The sequence below is a fragment of the Dryobates pubescens genome, chromosome 34 (assembly GCF_014839835.1).
Source record: "Dryobates pubescens isolate bDryPub1 chromosome 34, bDryPub1.pri, whole genome shotgun sequence".
In the NCBI taxonomy this organism is placed as follows: Eukaryota; Metazoa; Chordata; class Aves; order Piciformes; family Picidae; genus Dryobates; species Dryobates pubescens.
This window is the reverse complement of record NC_071645.1, coordinates 6,395,592-6,402,393: the sequence shown is the minus strand read 5'-3', so window position 1 is coordinate 6,402,393 and position 6,802 is coordinate 6,395,592.

The window sequence follows — 6,802 nt, the reverse complement described above, 5'->3', positions numbered from 1 at the left end:
GGCTGCGCCTGCATGGTCCTCCATGGTCTTTTTCAGCTGAAAGAGTTCTGTGATCCCATGAAGCCCAGCAGTGTCTGGGGCTCTGCAAATCACCTCCAATTTCCTCCTGTTTGTTGCTGCTTTTATAGAATCATTAAGGTTGGAAAAGGCTCCTAAGATGATCAAGGCCAGCCATCAGCCCAACACTGAACCACGTCCCAAAGGGCCATGTTCACACACCTAGGGATGGTGACTCCACCACATCCCTGGTTGGAATATTAAGAACAACTTCTTTGCTCACAGGAGTGGTCAGGCACTGGCACAGGCTGCCCAGGGAGGTGGTGGAGTCCCCATGCCCGGAGGTGTTCAAGAAACCTGTGGCCCATGGCTCTTTGGGACATGGTTTGGTGGCCATGGTGGTCTTAGGTCAGTGGTTGGACTCGATGATTTTAGAGGTCTTTTCCCATCAAAATAATTCTGTGATTCTAAACTTTCCCTGGTGCAGCCTGAGACCATTTCCTCTCACCCTATTGGAAGTTCCTTGGAAGAAGAGACCAACCTCCACCTTACTGCAACCTCCTTTCAGGCAGCTGTAGAGAGCAATGAGGTCTCCCCTCAGTCTCCTTGAGGCTGAACGCCCCCAGGTCCCTCAGCTACTCCACACCAGCCCCATTCTCCAGACCCTTCACCAACTTCATTGCCCTTCTCTGGACATGCTCCAGCACCTGATGCTGCCCAGGGAAGCTGGCTGTGGTGATGGCAGGAGTGATCTGCTCTGGACAACCTATCAGTGACTTTCTTGACTTGGCCAGTTTGGGGACATGAAACTTCATTCTCTTTCAAATCATTGTTGTTTAAATCACAGCAACAGTAAAATGTTTATTACTGGGAGGCTCTTCCTAAAGCACCTGGCTGCTGCCCAGCATCTGTGAGCATCCCAAGCCCCTGGCAGCAACTACCTGCAGCATGTGGCACAGGCACAGCCTTAATGTTTGCACCATCCCCAAATAGAATGAGCAGAACTGGTGGGGAGCAGCGTTTCCAGAGCCCTCTTTCTCATTCACCTCTCTTCATGTGGGCTGAAGTAGAGAGGAGGGGTAAAAAAGGCTCTCCATAGAAGTGCAAACATCATGAGTCAGGCTGAATCTGCTGTTGTGCTTCGTTCTTCCCCATCAACAAACACCACAGGCAAGCGTGTGGGGAGGTGGGCATCCCCTCCTTCCTGAACAGAGCTTCTTCAGTGCTCAGTTCATTAGCAGCACTGCTCTGATCAACACTCACAGCCTGCCAGTCTTGCTCAGCCTATGCTGAGAGCTCCTGCCTGGCATCCTCCTCTCTCTTGGACACCCCAGGGATCAGTGCTGGGCCCCATCCTGTTCAATATCTTCACTGATGATCTGGATGAGGGGATTGAGTCAGTCTTCAGTAAATTTGCAGATGACACCAAGCTGAGGGCAAGAGTTGAGCTGTTAAAGGGTAGGAGAGCTCTGCAGAGGGAACTTGCCAGGATGGACAGATGGGCAGAGGCCAACAGGATGGCATTCAACAAGACCAAGTGCCAGGGGCTGCACTTTGGCCACAACAACCCCATGCAGTGCTACAGGCTGGGGGCAGAGTGGCTGAGAGCAGCCAGGCAGAGAGGGAGCTGGGGGCAGTGGTTGACAGCAGCTGAACATGAGCCAGCAGTGTGCCCTGGTGGCCAAGAAGGCCAATGGCATCCTGGTCTGCATCAGGAGCAGTGTGGCCAGCAGCAGCAGGGAAGTCATTCTGCCCTGTTCTCAGCACTGGTTAGGCCACACCTTGACTCCTGTGTCCAGTTCTGGGCTCCTCAGTTTAAGAAGGAGATTGAGAGACTTGAAGGCATCCAGAGAAGGGCAAGGAGGCTGGGGAGAGGCCTCAAGCACAAGTCCTATAAGAAGATTGTAGCCAGGTGGGGGTTGGTCTCTTCTGCCAGGCAAGCATCACCAGAACAAGAGGACACAATCTCAAGCTGTGCCAGGGGAGATTTAGGCTGGAGCTGAGGAGAAAGTTCTTCCCAGAGAGAGTTGTTAGCCATTGGAATGTGCTGCCCAGGGAGCTGGTGGATCATCATTCCTGGAGGTGGTTCAAAGCTGTGTAGATACTGTGGTTCAGGATATGGCCTAGTGTCAGACTTGATAGCATAGGGCTGGTCATTGGACTTGGTGATCATAGACTCATAGAACTATTGTGGTTGGAATAGACTTTGAGACCATCAAGCCCAACCACTCACCCCAGAGCTCACAACCCCACCCCTGCTGCTAAGCCACTGCTACTGAACCACTTCCCTCAGCACCACATCCAGAGTGCTTTTAAGCACCTCCAGGGATGGTGACCTCCCTGGGCAGCCTGTTCCAGTGCCTGAGAGCCCTTTACTGTGAAGAAGTGTTTTCTGATAGCCAAGCCAGACCTCCCTTGACACAGTGATCTTTATCATCTTTTCCAACCTGAATGATTCTATGATTCTTTGCCTCCTTGCTGGATCTGTGTGGTGGGAGAAAGCTTCTGGGGTCAGTCCCAGGCTGTGAAAACCTGCTTGAAAGTGGATTGGTTTTGGTGAACATCCTGGGTGTAAGTTGTGGTCTTCTCAAGGCTGAGCTTTGCAACAGGGCTTGCCAAACCTGACCTCCCTCTGGGGCTCTTCCCTTGGCTGGCTGGATGCAGGATAGAGATGAGCAGGATACAGGCTGGCCCCAGCAAGTAAGTTCTTCTTGTAAAGGCTGAGACTTCACAGAGCTGAACTCCCCAAAGCTTTTAGTGTGTGAGACAGTGATGGCTTATAACAAACCCCTCAATATTTGGTTAATTTAAGCTTCAAGTTGAGGTGCTCAGATAAAATAGAGTTGATACCAGGATACTCTTGCTGAAAGAGTATTGTCAGTGCAGATCAAAGTGTTCTCCATCTGTTCCTGTAGCTGTTAAGAGCCAATATTAGATACCTCCACTGCAGTCTGGGAATCCTTAAGTGAGTGCTCATGGCAAGAGCTTCATGTGGGAAGTTTTGCCTTGCTGGAGGTTAATTCACACCCAAACCAACCAGGCTTAACAAAACTAAGTGTTCCTGATGATGCCTAGAACTCATTTAACACACCTGAAAGGACAGGTGAAAGGTGAAGGAGCATCTCCCTCTCATCACCTTGAAAATCTCCTACTGGCCCAAGAGTGACCTCCTTGCTCTTGGTGCTTGCAACAAATGACAGACTCATAGGTTGATGGAATGGGTTGGGTTGGAAGGGATCTTCAAGATCATCCAGTTCCAACCCCCCTGCCATGGGCAGGGGCACTTCCCACTAGCCCAGGTTTCTCAAGGCTTCATCCAACCTGGCCTTGAGCACCTCCAGGGAGGGAACATCCCCAACCTCCCAGAGCAACCTGTTCCAGTCTCTCCCCACCCTCACAGTAAAGAATTTCTTTCTACTGTCTAGTCTAAATCTCTCCTCTTCAAGACCTTGAGGTGGTGGTTCATCCCACTTGGAGGTTTAGGGTTGATTTTTTGTTGCTCCCCACAACAGAGAAGCTAAAGCAAGACCTTGAGGTTCTTCTTCTCCCACTTGGAATTCTGGGTTTGTTTTTTTTGTTGCCCCCCACAAGAGAGATGTTAAACAAGACCTTGAGGATCTCCTTCTCCCACTTGGAGTTTTGAGTTTGGTTTTTTTGTTGCTCCCCACAACAGAGAAGTTAAAGCAAGACTTTCAGGTGGTTCTTCTCTGTTTTGGGTTGGTTTTTCTTTGCTCCCCTTAACAGAGAAGCTAAAGCAAGACCTTGAGGTTCTTCTTCTCCCACTTGGAGTTCTGGGTTTTGTTTTTTTTTGTTGCTCTCCACAACAGAGAAGCTAAAGCAAGACCTTAAGGTTCTTCTTCTCCCACTTGGAGTTCTGGGTTTGTTTTTTTTTTTTGCTCCCCACAATGGAGAAGTTGAAGCAAGACCTTAAGGTTCTTCTTCTCCCACTTGGAGTTCTGGGTTTGGTTTTTTTTCCTCCCTGTAACAGAGAAGCTGAAGCAAGACCTTGAGGTTCTTCTTCTCCCACTTGGAGTTTTGAGTTTGGCTTTTTTTTGTTGTTCCCCACAACAGAGAAGCTAAATCAAGACCTTGAGGTTCTTCTTCTCCCACTTGGAGTTTTGAGTTTGGCTTTTTTTTGTTGTTCCCCACAACAGAGAAGCTAAATCAAGACCTTGAGGTTCTTCTTCTCCCACTTGGAGTTTTGAGTTTGGGGTTTTTTTTGTTGCTCCCCACAGCAGAGAAGTTAAATCAAGACCTTGAGGTTGTTCTCCTTCTCCCACTTGGAGTTTTGGTTGGGTGGTTGTTGTTTTTTTCTTTTCCTTTTTCCCCCCCTTTCTTTTTATCTTAATTCTTCTTGCTCCCCAGCAACAGCAAAGACAAAGTTTTGCTGCTGAGGGAAAGCAGTAGACTTCACAAACTCGAGGAGATCTTATGACAGGCTAACACCTCAGACTGCTAAGCTCTTGCTATTAAATATATATCTGCACACACCACATGAGGGTTTTTTCCCCTTTCTTTCTTTCTTCTTCTTTTTTTTTTTTCCCCTCCCCACTTGCAGATGGCTTATTCCACGCTGCCATGTGTGTAGCTGTGCCCAGGCACCCCGTGTGATGTGTGTGTGTGTGCTACCTGCACAGTTATTCTTGCCTCGGCACAACGATTTCCTAACGATCTCTTACCCACCCGAGACAGATTGCTTTTCACGCTCCGGTGGTCGCAGCCCAGGCATCCATTTTAATCAATAAAGCAGTCAGGGGGAGAGAATAGATTTACTTGTTTCTGGTTTTTTACATTTAATTGAAAATTTTGGAGTGATTACAAACACAGATATTGTATGGATCCAGGAGGTTAGGGAGACAATAAGTGCCAGAAGAGAAATCTCCTCCCGGCCCCGGCTGCTTTCTCCCGGCCCGCTGCACGATGGATGTCAGTGGTTTGTGCCTGGCTGTGTCCTTTCTTCTCCTTTCTTGTAGCTTGTGAAAAATGGGATGGATTTAATGGAGTTTTACCCAGCGAGCATCCAAGGCGCTCTGTGGCGAGCGCTGTTAAAGCCTCTTCCTTGTGAGAGGGAAGAGAGGGCCCTGTGTGACCTGCCCTAGGGGATTCTGCTTTGGCAGGGGGGGGTTGCACTTGGTGATCTCTGGAGGTCCCTTCCAACTCCTAATAATCTGTGATTCAATGGGTTCAATTCCATGGGTTCAATTCCATGGGTTCAGTTCAGTTTAGGAAAGATTTTGACTTGATGGAACCTGTCCAGAGAAGGGCAACAAAGCTGGGGAGGGGTCTGGAGCGCAGCCCTGTGAGGAGAGGCTGAGGGAGCTGGGGTTGCTTAGCCTGGAGAAGAGGAGGCTCAGGGGAGACCTTATTGCTGTCTGAAACTCCCTGAAGGGAGGTTGTAGCCAGCTGGGGGTTGGTCTCTTCTCCCAGGCAAGCACCAACAAGAGGACACAGTCTCAAGCTGCTCCAGGGGAGGTTCAGGCTGGATGTTAGGAAGAAATTCTTCATAGAGAGAGTGATTGGCCATTGGAATGTGCTGCCCAGGGAGGTGGTGGAGTCACCATCCCTGGAGGTGTTTAGAAGGAGACTGGATGAGGCACTTGGTGCCATGGTTTAGTTGATTAGGTGGTGTTGGATGATAGGTTGGACTTGATGATCTTGAAGGTCTCTTCCAACCTGGTCTGGTCTATTCTATTCTATTCTATTCTATTCTATTCTATTCTATTCTATTCTATTCTATTCTATTCTATTCTATTCTATTCTATTCTACTCTAATCTCCTTTAGTGTATAACATCTGTGGTTTGAAAGTGTGCCAGGGGAGGTTTAGATTGGGCACGAGGAACAATTTCTTTGCTTCAGGAGTGGTCAGGCACTGGCACAGGCTGCCCAGGGAGGTGGTGGAGTCCCCATCCCTGGAGGTGTTCAAGAGCTGTGTGGACATGGCACTAGGGTACATGGTTTGGTGGCTATGGTGGTGTTGGACTGCTGGTTGGTCTTGATGTTGGGGGCCTTTCCCAATCAAAAGATTCTATGATTCTATATTGGACTAAAGGATCTTCAGAGGTCCCATCCAACCCCTGCCATCTGTAGTAGGCACCAAAAGAAACCCAGAGATGCTCTCACCCCATGAGCTGTCTGGCCATCAAACAGATATGATAACAAGCTGTCAGATCTCTGCATGGAATCACAGAATGGTAGAGGTTAGAATGGAGCTCATCCAGTCCAGCCCCCTGCCAAAGCAGGATCCCCCAGGGCAGGTCACACAGAAACACATCCAGATGGATCTTGAAAGTCTCCAGAGAAGGAGACTCCAAAACCTCTCTGGACAGCCTGGGTTCCACTTTGTGTCCCTTGCCCCCTTGTTCTATCACAGGATACCACTGAAAAGTGCTTGACCCTTCTTCTTGACACCCACCCTTCAGATACTTTATAATCATCCATCAGATCCCCTCCCAGTCTTCTCTTCTCCAGACTGAACAGCCCCAGGCCTCTCAGCCCAGGCCTCTAAGCCATCTTGTCCCTCTGGTTGCACATTTTACAAGCCTGGCAGCAGCTCAGGACTTGAGCATCAAAAAGTCATCATCTTAGCTCCACTAAGTGCAGGAAAAGTTGAAAGCCAAGCCTCGAGATGCCTCCCACCCCAAGCTCCCTGTGGAATGAGATCTGATTTCTCTGTAAGCTGTTTTTAATCACTGGAATTACTGAGGCCTGATGTTTGCCAGCTAATAGGGGCTGGGAGGTGCCCGTTTGGTGCCCGTGGTGGTATCATTTGCAGTGGTGTTGGTGTGCTAACCTCTGGAGCGCTGC